At 53.0% G+C, this 15061-nt stretch overlaps 1 protein-coding gene across 1 annotated transcript in view; it reads right to left on the reverse strand.

The window, feature by feature from the left end:
- LOC122204649 (serine/threonine-protein kinase SIK2-like) overlaps nt 1–12507 on the reverse strand; it is a 60969-nt gene extending 48462 nt beyond the window's left edge. Inside the window, exons 1-2 of the transcript XR_006195730.1 lie at nt 12377–12507; nt 10535–10716 (exon numbers count right to left, since the gene is read on the reverse strand). The gene's annotated coding sequence lies outside the window, so the exon portion shown is untranslated. The remainder of the gene's footprint in view (nt 1–10534; nt 10717–12376) is intronic.
- Between the last annotated feature and the right edge of the window lie 2554 nt (nt 12508–15061).

A 15061-nucleotide genomic window follows, 5' to 3' on the forward strand; every position in this document is an offset into this window, starting at 1 on the left:
CCAACTTTGGCAATTTTCATACCACCTCGCACACAAAATAAATTGCACGCTCCCATTTTGGGTTTGGGGGGAGAAAAGGCCCAGTCAGTTAATTACAAAGGCTGCCTCGCCTTGGCACGGAGTGGTGGGAGATGTTCACAGGAAAACGGATTAATTTGGACTCATTGCTTTCCCTTCCACGTCCTCGTGCCAATTAAGACAACCCTTGTAACCAAGCCCACCTTCTCCAGAAGCAGCCCCCACACTCCCCAGACAAGCAGTCCTCAGGTTTCACTGGCTGGCTGCTCAGGGTCCCGAGAAGCTTGCTGGGACCTTTGGAAAATGCCAGTCAGGGTTTTAGGATTCTTCTGCCAGGGGTGGAGGGTGGGGGGACCTACGGGAACTTCTTGGTTGGGTGTTTCTGAGCTCACACCGGTGAGCTGGGCACAGCCGAATACTGGACGCTGGCCTGCTTGGACAGAGGCTGGGTGTCCAGGTTGCCTGCTGGAATCACGCAGGAAGGGGGCAAAATTCAGAGTCTCGGGCCCCGCCCCCCGACCCTACCGAGTCAGACACGTCAAGGACAGGGCCTGGAAATCTGTACCTTCCACAGGCACCAAGGACAGGACCTGGAAAGGCTTTACGTGGGAAGTCTCAGATCTGCATTTGAAAGCCGTGTTATCTAGGGAAGCTCTTCAGCATTCCTCTACCCCAGTCTCCCAGAGCTCAAACACTGGGGTGCACCATAACCCTCTTGAACGGGTGGGGTTGGTTGTACAGGTGCGGTGAGGCCCCGACTCATGGCGAACACTCATTACGTGGTACTGATTCCTATCAGTGAACATGACTGAGTTCGTTTCAAGGGGTTGATGAGAAGCAAAAGTGATGCTTTCGTGCTGTGGAAAGTCCTTGTGCCTTAACTACAGCATCAGCACTGGCCCCGGGCCCTCCACGCAGCTAATCATTCCTTCAGACTCCAAACTCTGCATCACTCTTCTTGTCCCACCTCCCCCCGCCACCCCCACCCCGAACCCCCTGAAACCAGTAAATCATTATCATTAGAAGGTTCAAAGTTGGGAGCCTCCACAGGCTCCTTCGGAATGGAGTGAAAACCAGACACACACCCCCCGGGAACAAGGGAGCCAAGTCCTAGGTCTGCAACATGGTCAAAACCGAGTCGTTTCGTTTGTGGAAAATGAATACATCTGACTTTGCACCTGTCTCGCCCAGGGGAAAAGTAGCGCGTGCGCCATCGCAAACGGGCATCTCCCGGCAAAACCCGTTCCCTGCTGCTCGGGGAGGCTCAGACTGCCAGAAAGGCTGCGGCCTTCAAAACCTGTTTCATGTGGTTTGTCCATTTTTGGGGTGTTTCAGCTGTCCCATTCTGTTGGAAGCCTGGGTTTGAACATCAAATGGGTTTTGTTTCTCCAGCAAATTTCAGGGAACGCCAGGGGATCCTGGAACTGGATCCCACATTACAAGCAGATGCTCCCTTCACACCTGAATCTCCTCCCCATGACCCCAGAAAGTGTGGGTCACCCCTCTGCTCTCTGAATACAAAAACGGGGAGGGGGTTGGAGCTCTTTTGAGAGATAAGAAAATGACACGTGTTTCTCTTGATGTCAACATTGCCGTGGCCAATGAACTTGCAGTGCAGGGGTAACACTCGGAATGTCTAACCAGATGGGCCCTTTAGCACCTGTTGTGACCAGAGGGCTGTGGCAATGGAGGAAAGGCTGGGAGAGCCGTCCTAGCTGGCCAGCAGCCTTGCAACGGCCTCCCACTCTGTCCAGGCTGTTGCAAGCATGGATTCAGAACATGTACCCAGATGATGGAGCTGGAATTTGCGGGAAGCTAACTTCCTGTCAGTGTGAAATGTCTCAGGCAGTGATGAGCCCCCATCCCCGGAAAGGTGCAAGCAGGAGCTGATCCTCTAGCAGGGATGTAACAGGAGATGCTCAACTACACGGTGCGCTCTGCCTCTTCCATGTGGTACAGATCTCACGACCACGTGCTGGGAGTGAGAATCCCACTTCGTGGACTCACAGACCCTTCTCCCTTCTGGGAGTGCATTTCCACAGAAATGCCGTGCACAGACCTGCGGCACCTCCCTGCATTGTCCCCGTGGTCCTGGGTGGCTACCACCCACGCCAGGCCTGGCACACCCTGCCTCACTGAGGGGACCGGGCCATGCCTCACTCAGTCCGTTACATAACTGGCCGCTTCTGAAAAGGCGCTGTACCGAGTCACAAGTAGTTCAAGGTAATTTATGACTCTGGGATGCTCGGGTTTCTAAATACAACAGACCTCTACAAACTGCAAAAGCTTCAAGCTCTCTCCCCAAGGGAGACTGCCCGGCCCAGCCCGGGGCAATGGTGCTGATGCCAGGTGGGCAGGACAAGCTGGCACACTAGCAGGCCTGGCTGGCTTAACTCACTATGAGCCCCAGGGAGGCACTCCTGGAGGCCTCGTGAAGACGGCTCCCCCCCCGCCCCCGCACCGCCGCCATTCTTCCCTCCCTTGTCTCTGGTATGCATGAGAAGGTGATGAAGATTTTTCTCGTGTGCTGTGATGGCACCGAAACCACAGGGCATTCGGGGTTGCTACATCCTAGTTGGCTTGTTTCTCTTTTTTAATGCTAATAATATTGATTTTGGGTACAGTGGATCTCAGGCAAGGGAAACTCCAGTAAATGAAAGCTGACTCTAGTCAAACGTGGCTGATGTTTCTTTTTTCCTCGCGGGTGGCAGGCCCTGCCTGCCTTTCCATCTGCCCAGTGCTGGCCTTGAACACCCGGAGTGGCTTCTCTGCATGCTCTCCTGTGGGCTGCCTTCCTGCCTTGGTGCTGGCGCCCAGAGCTCGAGACCCATTTGTGTCTGCAAGAGGACTGTGGTCTCTGCCCTTGCTCCGCTGAGCTCTGGCTGCCGCCTGCATCCAGCATCCGTTCCCAGCACCCCCCGTCCCGGCTCCAGGCCGAGCTCATCTGGGGCCTGCTACCAGGTACAGTGACCCTCCCCTTCCCTTGCAGACATCACCTGTGAGTCAGCACTGAATGCAGGTCCCCAGTATACCCATACCTTGCCAGCCTCATCCTCAGTGCACACTCCCAGCTAGGAGTAGGGATTCGGGGTGAGTGAGACACAACCCCGTCCTCAGGCCTTGGCCTTTCTGACTCAGGAGGCTGACACACACATGCACCAATGAGGGACACAAATACACTGTCTTCTGTGACAGAGGGTGGGGGGTGAGCCTGGGAGAGCCCAGAAGAAGCCTGGAGGGCTTCCTGGAAGAGGTGGTGCCAAAGGTGTGCGATGTTCCATATGATCTCTGCAGTCCTTGGGTGTAAGCATCCCAGAGAAAGACACCTCCATGGGGACTGTTGAGTCTACTGCTACTGGCTAGGTGGCATTTGGTGACAAAGTAACAAATGGTCCGAACTTCCTCTGCCTAGTCCTGGATTGTTGGGGGTCTGGTTTCTTCAGGGCGACAGAGACACAGCCATGGCTGACTGTTCTGGGGCCCTGGCTCCTGCCTTGCTCCTCTCTCCAGAACACGGGACACTGCGGTTGACCCCTAAACAGCTCTGTTCCTCCACGCCCCTGTCTCCCTACCCTTTGCACTAGATGGGGCAGCTCTTCCCATCAGGGGTGGGGTCTAGATCCCCCCGCTTTGAATCTGCGCTGGCTCTGTGACTTGCTCTGGCCGACAGAATGTGGTGGAAATGATGCCGTGCCAATTTCAGGCGTAGGCCTCAAAAAGCCTCGTGGCCTTGCGTGCCCACCCTCTCGGGACCCTGGCACCACCATGTACAGAAGCCCAGACGACCTCCTGGAAGAATGGGACACATGTAGTCTACTCACTACCACCCCTAGTCGCCCCAGCCAACAGCCAGGCAGAAATCAGCCGACCCCTGCCATTGACCACACATGCTTGAGGGAGCCCGGAAGACCTGCCCGACCAGCTAGCTGCTCAGCTAAGTCAACAGTTGGTGCAAGCTGCTACATTTCGGGGTGGTTATTCCGCAGCAGAAACTAACCGATCCAGGCATCCCAGCATTCTGGGCAGGATGCACAGGCTGCAGGATTTATAGGCAGAGGCCTGGCTGCAGGCAGATGGACTGGCTGGCCTCGGGACCTTCACCTGGCCCTCAGGTTTGCTGTTACCTGGGTTCTGCTCTACAGCTAGGATCTACAGTCAGCACAGTTACGACCAACGTATAGTTGGCCCTGGAGTGGCTGCGCCTAAGCCATCTGGCCTCCTCTACAGTTTCCTGGACCTACCCAGGGCCTTCCAGCCGCTTTCCATGACACTCCAGGTGAAACCCAAATGCCTCACCATCCCACACCATGTTCCCTATTCCCACCCTGCTCCCAGCTTTGCGCCTCTCACTGCACTCCAGACACACCTGCCTCCAACCCATAAGACCCAACCTGACCTCCGCGCCTTTGCATGTGCAGCTCTCCTGACTAGCATGCTCTTCCCGGATACCCGCACGGCTCCCCCCCATTTCCTTCAGGCTCTGACCCAGTAGGCTTTGTTAAACAAACCGGAGATCACAGATCATTCTTACCAAATGGCCTGTGTCACTGTCTGCACACTCCTCCTGCTTTATTTCTTTTCAGAGCAATTAGCATGACTGGGTGCAAAAGTGTCCACATTGTGAGACATCCAGAGGGAGCCAGCGAAGGTTAGGAAGGGAGGGTGGGATGCTGAGAAAGACGTCGGCGTTGGGACCTTCATAGCACACAGCCACTGACTGGGAGCCGATGTGTCCTGAAGCAGCCTGCCACCCCCCACTGCCAGACAAACCAGCAGACACACTGTTGGCAGTGCTTCAGCCACATGTAGGAGCCGGTATCGCACTCGGCAGCACAAGCCCAGATTTATGGCCATGGCATAACTGCTTACAAGTGTCATGCAGGTGACACATGTTTGTCAAAAACACCTCGTCTTGAGGTGGCCACAGAGAGCAGTTCCCTGGAACACAAGAAGCTTCACAAAGCAAGGTGTCCCTGGGGCTCCTGCCTTCTGAAACCCCTTAATCGAGGGCCCACCATTTAGGGCCCTTCTCAGAGTTTCTGGAGCCTACAAAAGAGAGAAGTCTCTAACTGGAGCTGGGACTCCCCGGCCACAAACAGGAGCAACACCGGCTGGCCTGGCTCAGCCTCGGAAGCTGGGGAGGGCACCCTCCAGGGCCAAGGAGGCCCAGGGCAGGCCCAGACCCACCATGGATCCAGGGTTCAGGGACAAAGCTCTTCTGCACTCCGTGAGGGGCCCCATGGCAGACCCATCCCCGGGTCCTGGGCCAGTCACCAGGAGGGAGAGCTAGGGCCTGGTTGGGGTCCAAAGGGACCATGCAGTCTCGTGGTAAAGAGCGTGGAGTCTGGAGCCACACTGCCTGGGATCAAATCGCAGCTCACTCCATCACTGACCTGCTGAGTGACCCCAGGCAAGCCTCATAAGGGTTCTGACCCTCAGCTTCCACATCTATAAGATGAGTGTAAAAACAGTGTCTCCTCACAGGGTGGTGAGGACCCCACGGAATGCTCAGACCGGGCCCTGGCACATCACAAATGCTGCAGAAGTGAGTTGTCATCCACATCATCAGAGGCCATGACTCTGCATCACTCAGACCAAGGGTGGAGCCTTCCCAGCAAGGATTCGACTCTGTTCCAGGTTTGAGGGTGCTGGGGTACTGCTCCCAGGGCTCTCCCTCCCTTTACCGGGCAAGGAGCCGGTGGGGAGTGAGAGGCAGGAGTTAAACCTCAGCTGCTTCATCATCAAAAGGACAGCAGGAGGGATGAGGCAGGGGTGAGAAGCAGAGGTGGCAGGAGGTTTTCAGGCCCCCAGGAACAATGTGCCCAAATGGCTTTCACAGCAGCTCAGGGGAGCCTATGGGATGGAAACGGAAAGGCAGGCTGTCATGTCTGATCCCTCCACTGACAGCCCCAGGGTCCTGGGTCCCAACCCACCAGCCCTACTGTGCACAGCCAGACACCAAGAGGAAGGAACACAGAACCCGCCTTCAGAGAATCGGAGACAGACTCCACGTTGGGGTCACCCAACACGGTCGTTGTGTGGCCATTACAAACTCAACCCTCCTCTGTGCTCCTGTTTCCTCATCCTCACAAAAACATCCATGGATGGAGCGCCTGGGTGACTCTGTCGGTTAAGTGTCTGATTCTTGCTGTCAGTCCAGGTCATGATCTCACAGTCAGGGGACTGAGCCCCACATCGGGCTCTGCACTGACAGCATGGAGCCTGCTTAGGATTTTCTCTGTCCTTGCCCCTTCCCCACTCTCTCTCTCTCCTTCTCAAAAAATGATAAAGAAAGAAACATAGAAAAAAAATCCATAGATGGCTACACAGGGCCTCCTGGGGCACCTGCACGTACCAGGGATCGCAATGGTACAAAGAGGGAGAGGGGAGAACGCACGGACAGCAGGCATGAATGACTGCAGGTGTGCTACAAATGATCAGAGATCTGAAGAGCTCAATACTTAGGAGTTTTAAAAAGGCTTCTTGATATGTGACTGGAGAAAGGCAGCCCAGTTAGTAAATGGTGCTGGGACATCGGAACCAATTCCAGACACATTAAAAATCTATATTTGAAAGAGAGAAGTTGAAGAGGGGGATATTCTGGGGGAATATCTTTCCAAACTTGGGGTTGGGAACAATTTCTTTAACAAGGTATTAAAAGCTCAGTAAGCATAAAAAAAAAAATCGATAGGTTTGACTGCAGTAAAATGTAAATTTCCCTTCACCAAATGACGGTGAAAAGACAAATCACTAAAAGCAGAAGACCTCTGGCATATGTACAACTAGAAAAGGATCAGTATCCAGAATACATAAAGAAGTCCTACAAATCCACAGGAAGAAGAGAGGCAATGAGCAAAAAGACCACAGCAGGCATGTCGTAGAGGAGGAAACGGAGTGCACAGATGAACACGGGAAAAGCTGCCCGATGTCACAAGGATGCAGGGAAGTGCAAGGTAAGGTCCCCGTGAGAGATTTCACATCCATCAGCCTCACAGTGAGGAAGACATGTAACATCTGACAGCACCAAGGGTCTGAGAGGATCAGCTGGCACCCACGGTTGATGAATGTGAAACCTGATCTGGCCACACTGAAAACCACTTTGGCCTTTTCTTGTTAGGTTGACCAGTCCCATAGCTTAGAACCCTGCAAATCCACTCCCAGGAGTCACACAAGGCACACCCAAGAAGAGTTCGTCGCAGCACTGTTAGCAAGAGGAGGGGAAGAAAGGAAATGACCCAGATACTCATTGACAGAGCAATGCAAAAAGAAATTGTAGCACAGTCACACAATTTCTTTCCACACTGGTGACAGCAAACTCCAGCTACACAGCAGCACAGCTCAAGCTTAGAGACACGGAAATGTTGAGTACAAAAATGCAAATTTTAGAGATCTACATACAGAGAGCAAGTTTTTAGAGCTTGAGAACAAAGAATCAATCTAATGTGTAGGCTTATTCAGTCGGCCTGTGAGCAAGAGAATGGCAAACAAACAAACACCAAATTGCAGAGAGGGGTGACCTCCAGGCAAGGAGAAGATGGAAGTGACTGGGAATGTTCTAGTTCTGGAGTTGAGCTGCGGGCCCACGGATGTTCATTGTCCCACCATCCTTCATAATGCACGAAACACACGAAGTATTAAAACAGAACAGAGGCAAAGGAGAAAAGCAAGAAGAGAAACATGGTGTGGGTCCAGACACATCCAGTATGATTTCCTTGTCACACACATAGTTGACTGTTTTCACGTGGTGTCACGGGGGTACCAAGAGTTCCGTCGAGAGCCCAGAGCGGGAAGTGAAAGGACAGGCAATTGGACGAGGGCATTCTTCCCTCTGGGCCTCAGTTTCTCCATATGCAAAATAAGGGGGTGTACCAGCAGTGGCAAATGGCTGGCATGCATAACCCAAGTCTCCCCTTCCTCACCCGCTGCGGACACTACTCATGGATTGCAGCACTGTTTCACATGGAGCACAGACACACAGCGTTGGGCTCCGCAGGTGGGCCCTGCAGGCTGCCAGGGATGCCAGTCTGAGAGGGCACACTAACTGATACCTATGTGCTGATCTGTAGAGAGTCCCTCCAGCTGTGGCCTGGAAGGTTCTGAAGCCTCACCAGCAGGCACTAGCTAGTCTGAGAGGCAGGGGCCCTAGGGAGGAGCCGACTGGCTTTGGGACTGACCCTAGCTGGACCCTGGCAGTGTGCAGCCTCAGCATCTACACTGCTCATGCCTGTGGCCTCCGGTCCGCCGCGGGGGGGCCTTGCCCCCCCATCATCTGACCAGAGCCCGTGCTCCCATCCGTCGGGTGGGCAGGCTCATGTCTACGCTCTGCGGGTGAGCTCTGCTGGACCTGAAAACGGCAGGACGGGCAGAGGGCCGGGCAGGAGCTCAGCATCACCCTCTAGCCCAGAGAGCCGTGGAAGCGGCCCCGTTGTGCCAGATTCAACCATCTCTCTGAGGCAGGAGGATGGCATTCCTTGCACCACCGCCTAGGCTTGCCTGGGCCTGAAGGCCTTTGCTCCTCTGCTCCCCTCCCTACCTGCCCCCCCTGCCGCCGCCTGTCCCCTCTTCCTCCCCTTATTGTCCCAGCTCACAAGACTCCTCCTTGGTTGTGCTATTCCATCTACCTCCCACCCCCCACCCCCCCAGTGAGCGCTGACCTCCCTTCCTCTAGACAACCAGCACACAGAGGTCAGCTTTTCCGAGGAGAGCTTGTGTGCTGGGTCTGGTCCAGTTTCTGTGGGTGTCTGTTCCCTCTAGCATGGGGAGCCCGGCAGGGTCCACCTCACAACCGGCATGAAAATAATACCTTCAAACAGCCACAATTCCTTGGAATCAATGGGCTTCTCCAAGAACAGTCCACCTACTGCCTAAGCCGCACAGCCAGTGAGGTTGGCAGTTGGGGAATGGTACCTCCCTCCCTATTCCAACAGTGAGAAACTCAAGGGCCACAGAGGGAGGTGACTTTTCCAGCATCACTGCCCACCCTCCAACCTTCTGGGAGGCTGAGAAGCTTTTCTGTCATGTCCCATCAGGGCCCTCAAACCCCAGGAAACACCTCATTTCCCCAGAGCAGGGGCATGCTGAGTGACCACAGCCTCTAATCATGGAGCATGTGGTTTCATCCGTGTCCCTGTGGATTCTTTTAATAACAAGATCATGTGGAGAGACATCATACCCAGGGACGTGATGCTTTGGCGTTTCGTCTCTCTTTCATTTTGTTCACCTGATACACGTTTTAAATGACTACTGGGCTGTGTACACAGGAAGCCTTGATTCACTAGAAAGAACCGTGGTGGGTTTTCTTAGAATACAAAGTCAGGAATTTAAGGCATCCAGACGTGTCCAATGAGCAGAGTGGAGACAAAGATGTCTCTCCCGCTGCTGTGTCCGGGAACACAGCTGCCCACACACGCCCACCACACCCTCGGATCAGAGCCTGCCACTGATATCCACGGTGTGCAAGGGCTTGGAACCCACTGTCATCTTTATCACCATCCCTCGACCCCAAGAAGCAAACACCATGAGCTTGCAAAGGCACTCCAACAGGAATGCTCACTTGTGTTCCCAGGAATACACACAGACTCCAGATATTTACTTCTGGTTCCAACTTCTCCTGGGTTCATCCTGTTTCAAGTCTTGGAAACTCTGGGCACCACTTCTTGCCCTACAATCCCTCCGTCAGATCCCCCCATCGCCCACTCTCCCAGGAAGCTTCCCCCACCTGGACACCTCCAAATCCTCCTCAAAGTCATCTCTGACTCCCCCTCTTCCAGGCAGTCTCCTTGCCTTCTCGCTGGCCTCTTTACACTAATTTCCTGCTAGAATGATCATAATGGGTTCAAATGCTGCTGGCTTGCACACCTATCTCCCCCGTCATGGGACAGGTTGTGGGAGCAGGGTGCAGGGCTGATGTACTCCCGTTACTTCCAGCCCCTCAGCATGGGCCCGGGCACATTGGTGGGGGGTGGAGTAGGGCCTCAAAGAAGCATGATCTAAATCCCTGGGCTCTGTTTTCCTCAAAATTAGAGTGTAGTGAAAGAGCTCTAATGACAAAGAAGGTAAATTCTAGGTATTCTGAACAGAGACCAGGCAATCCTTTCCTGAGTACTTCACAGCGAAGCCAAGACCTCATTGGTGAGTAACTGTCAACTGCCCAACAGTGGGAGTTAAGAACTTTCCCAGGAGAGAGAGAGTCACAGACAAATGTTGTAAGGTGGGAGGGAGCAACTTGTGTAAGGAACGAAAGGCCAGTGATGCCTCAGCAAAGCAATGGGGCGATGGGCAAGAGTTCATGGATTATGCGTATCTGTTCGGTTAGGATGGGTTATGCTGCATAACACACAATTCTCTAAATCTCAGTGGCCTACAATAAAGTTTCTTTATGTCTCAGACTACATGCACATGTGGCTCTCCTTCGTCTCCTCTCCCCTCTGGACTCAGGTTGACAGAGCAGTCTGTCTCTATCTGGAATATTGCCATTGTCGTGGAAAAAGGAAAAGAAAAGTGGTAAATTACTCACTGGTTCTTAACGCGTGTGCTCACATCTGTTTTCACTGTTCAGCAGCCCCTCTGCCATGCCTGAGGACAACATGGGCCGTGCTGTATAATCCTCCAACCGAGCAGGGCACTTCGATACAGGGCACCGAATGTGGGGGAGTGGTAATCCAGTTCCACACCGTGCTTATGATTTTGACGTCTTTCCTAGGATCAGTGAAATCTGTTGAAGAAACTGTTCATTTCTAAAAATCCCTCTGGCTGTAGTGAGAGACACAGATTGGAAATGGGCAAGAGTGGGATTCGGGAGAAAATTCAGGAGGCTGCCTCAGTTTCCCAGGCAAAAAAAAAAGAATAGTACTTTACACTAGGGTCATGGCAGTGGAAATGGAGAGAAGCCAAGAGATTTAAAAGATGGAAGGGTCTAGTGATGTACAAAGAGGAGCAGAGGTGAGTGAATGTGTGACACCAGAATGGCAAAAAGATACAGCAGGCTTGGCTTCTCATGTCTTAAACAGTTGCTGGCTCCCATCTTTGGGGAGGACCAGCTACTCTATTCTCTACTTGTCCTTGGGCTCTCTATGTTCTCCTAAGAAATCTCCCTTCTTGCTTGAAAAAAAAAAAAGGCTGAGCTAAATAAAGATGGGAACACATGGATGTGGTGAGCAGCCGAGTGAGCTGACAAATGAGTGACACAGTGACCAGGGGAATTAATTCATGTCTCCAAGTGTTCAAAGAGTGAAGAGAAACTAGACTCAACCGGAAGAAAAAGAAAGTCCTCCCACTGGACATGCCTCAAAAGGATCCCTCGCCTCCCTACTGACACATCAGGCATCTTTCTTCTTCCACGGGGCTATGACCAATTTCGGCTATAACAGAGAAAGGGGAGTGGGTGAGAAGAAGAAGGGAGGGACAGGGAGGCAGAGGAAGGATGGGCTCCATGGACATATAGCAACCTTTATAGAATCCTCTCCTCTCCTCCGTGTGGCCTCCCTCCCTATGCTTCCTTTTCAGAGTTCCAGACTTGACTTTCAGTGGTGGGAGGGCTTGGGATTCACAAACACCTCAAAAGAGAATTTCTGTAGCAGCAGCATTAGGCCACCTTACAGGAATTTAGAGCCTTGGGGTACACACAGGCACAGAAAGCCATGGGGTTTCCTCTGCCCTGGGTGTTCTCATTAGCCAAGAAGTGGAAGGTTCAGACACAGAACTGTATGGTTGTGGACTCAGTTCAGCGCACCCATGGGGACAGCAACCACAATGCTCCCTGTGGCAGTAGAGGGAGTGTTGTGGTCACTGTCCATGGTGTTTACAGGCTGACTCAGCTGGAGAGGCTTGTTCTAAGACCCAGCCACACAGGATGTCAGAGCTGAGAGGGCTCCAGGATTTCAACTTTCCCAGTGCCTCATTTTGCAGATAAGAAAGCACAAGTCCAGAGAGGGGAAAGATTTCCCTCGGGGCCACACAGTGGGTGGCACCGAGGGACTGGAAGCTAGCTTCTAGATGCTTGCTCAGACAAAACTCATTTCCTTGGAAGGCTCCTGGGATTTGCCCCCAGAAACCCAGAATAATTAGACCCTGAAAACTCACTGGAGCACATAGTAGGTACTCAGTGGACACTGGTTGACTCAATAAACGATTATACCGGGATGCAAAAAAACAAATCTTGAAGCTGGGCTTGGGCCCCGGATCCTGAATTCAAACAGGAAGTCATGTTCTTTTTTGGTATGGGTGAAATGGTACCGAAGAAAGCAGTGGGGGAAGGGAAGAAGTGCTGCCAGGAAGACAGTGGGGTGGCGGGAAGAGTATAAGAGCAGGTGCAACCCAGGATATTAAGCACAGAGGAGGGCAGCAACTGGGCACTAACCTCTGTTCTCTCAGGTTCACTCCCACCCTGGAAATCAGGTTGAACGGCTCAGGAGTTTCCTTAGGGAGTGTGGTCACCCGACCTCAATCTGGCCATCCTCCCTGGCCACAGTGATTGGCTCAGCACTGGGTATGTGCCAGTCAGGTCCCAGTGGGTCCAGACCTTAGGGCTGGAATCATAGGGAATGAGGGGTTCTTTTTCTGTTGGGAGGCTGAAGGTGACTGTTGGGGGCCATCTTGCTTTCCTAACAGAAAAGCACAGCTGAGAATGATACCAGCACAGAGGAAAGTAAGCAAGGCCAAGAGGTCGGGAAAGATGGTTGCTACTGATGTCATCAAGCACCCAGGTACGGCCTTGCCTAAAACTGTCTGCCCTTAGCCTTCTTAGGTACGTAAATCATTCTCTCCTGCCTCGTTTGATTGCTTGTTTAGGCCTCTTTGGTTTTTCTGTCACTCAGTGGCTATCAAAAAACAACAACAATAACAACAACAACAACAACAACAACTCCAATTGCTCCTTGAAGTTGTCTAAATGGAGCATCCTGGAATTGTGACAGTATGGATTTAGGCTAGGTTCAAGGGGGACTTTGAGATAACAGTGCAAAACTCCATAGTCTAACCTGGAGATCCAAATGGATTCAAACCGTATCTGTTGGCGTCCTGCCATAGGCTGGGCCAGTCTCATTACCCAAATTAATCCTCATAGGACCGACCCTATTAAGGTAGCAACTGATGACCCCATTTTAGAGGACGTGGCGGAGGCTCAGAGAAAGGGGGTGACAGGGCTATAGCTTGGAAGTGTGGGGCCCGGATTGCACACCCAGATTCTGCTGTGTGCAGCCTGAGAAGCCTCATGGTATGGCCTGTCCGTGTGTCAGGGCACCCGGCCCCACGCCTGACATTCTGTGGGCGCCTGAGACTTGGTAACTGTCATGTGCCTGTTACAAGACTCAAAAAAGCAATGTGCACTGAAGGCAGGCAGGGAACTTCTTTCCCCAGCACTAACACACCTTCCCAGTTCCCCGAGGACTAGAATCCCTCTCTTTCCCTTGCTTTCCTTGGCAGAGTCCTGCTCATGTGACCACAGGGCAGTCCCCCATTCACAGCCTGCATTGGGAGCACTGTTACAAGGGAGGCCAAGAGCCTTCACCCTTCCACCATGCCTGAGGACATCTCTTTCCTTGGAGCCTTGGGGAGCCTGACACCCGACTTGCACACCCGAGGTCTTTTCCAGAACATGCAAGAGTCTCACTCGGTTTGGAATGGGATGTATCCATCACTGCACTTTCCATGTCTCACTCGTGCACTCCTTTCTGTGCACTGTGGCCTCCAGTGCCTGCCACAGGAGAGGCCGAGCTGACAAGAAATCAACAGCTTAGCACTTGAAGGGACACACGAGGCAGGAGCTGACAGCTAGAAAGCTCTATTTAGAAAAGACCTCACGCTTTACACTGAAGAGGCTGTCGAAGCCCTTGGGGTCCGGAAGCAGTGCTTGGGCCAAACTGAACTGGAAGGCTTCATCATTGCTGGAGGCTCTGGCCATGATGGGGGAGGAGAGGGTGTGGTGAGGTCCTTGGGGTGACCCGAAGGCCCACTGCGTGCAGGCTCAGGTTGGCCAGAGAGGAAAAGGCAGAGGCTTGTCCCAGAGGTGTTCACAGACCAAACATGAATGGGCCAACCAGACAGACAGAGCACCGTAGCTCATGGGTGTAGAGTACAGGGACAGGGGCAGAGATCCAAGTCTGCTGGGGAACTAGTTAAGAACAGAGAAATTTTAACTGACACTAGAAGGCTGTATCAGTTGGATGTGTTTGGCTGAAGTGACAGAAAACCCTACCAAGAGTGGCTTAAACTACGAAGGCATCTAACATTGAATGTTTAATGACTATGTGAGAGATGGGAGGTCCAGAGGTGGTCTGGTGGCTCACAATGTCATCAGTGACCCAGGTGCCGCCTGCCTCTCCGTTCTACCATTAACAGAATATTGGTGTCACTGGTTCACGGTTGCCATGTGGCTGCCTCCACTCTGGCCGTCACATCTGCACAGTTAGCACTCAAGTGGGAAGCAAGGGGGGACCTTCTTGATCCTTGCCCACCTCTTCTCAGGAAGGAGAATCTCTCACAGAAGCCCCCAAAGACTTTCTCTAATACCTCATTGGCCAGAACTGGGTCCCGAGCCCCTTCCCCAGCCAGTCACCAGCTGCAGGAAAAGTGGTTGCCATGACTGGCTTGGACCAACCCTGATTCCTCCAAGTGGAGCATCCACAGGAAGAAGGCAGGGTGGGCTGGACAAAGGCTACTATGTGAGCATCTGACACCATCCAGCTCGAAGGGACAAGTGGATAAGGGAGCTGAGGGCTCAAAGCACAGGGGATGGAGAGCAGAAGGAATGGCACAGAGGTGCAGAGGTGTGGGGACAGCTTGGGTGCTCGAGATTACTGCTGGTTCATTACCGTGGGAACACAGCACAGGTGGGAAAGGTGGGCAAGCCCTCATTTTCCTGTTTAGGCCTGGAGTGGCACAGGCCTTAGGCTATGGGGAGCTCCTAGGAGACGCTGAGCATGAGAGCGAGTGCGGGAGCAGAGGGGAAATTGCAGTTTTATACGGGCACTTTAGGAACGGAGTAGAGCCATTCTGTGACAGCCAAAATTGTCGCTAATAAAACTGGTGGCCTCTATTCAAACGG

The sequence above is a fragment of the Panthera leo genome, chromosome A2 (assembly GCF_018350215.1).
Source record: "Panthera leo isolate Ple1 chromosome A2, P.leo_Ple1_pat1.1, whole genome shotgun sequence".
Lineage (NCBI taxonomy): Eukaryota > Metazoa > Chordata > Mammalia > Carnivora > Felidae > Panthera > Panthera leo.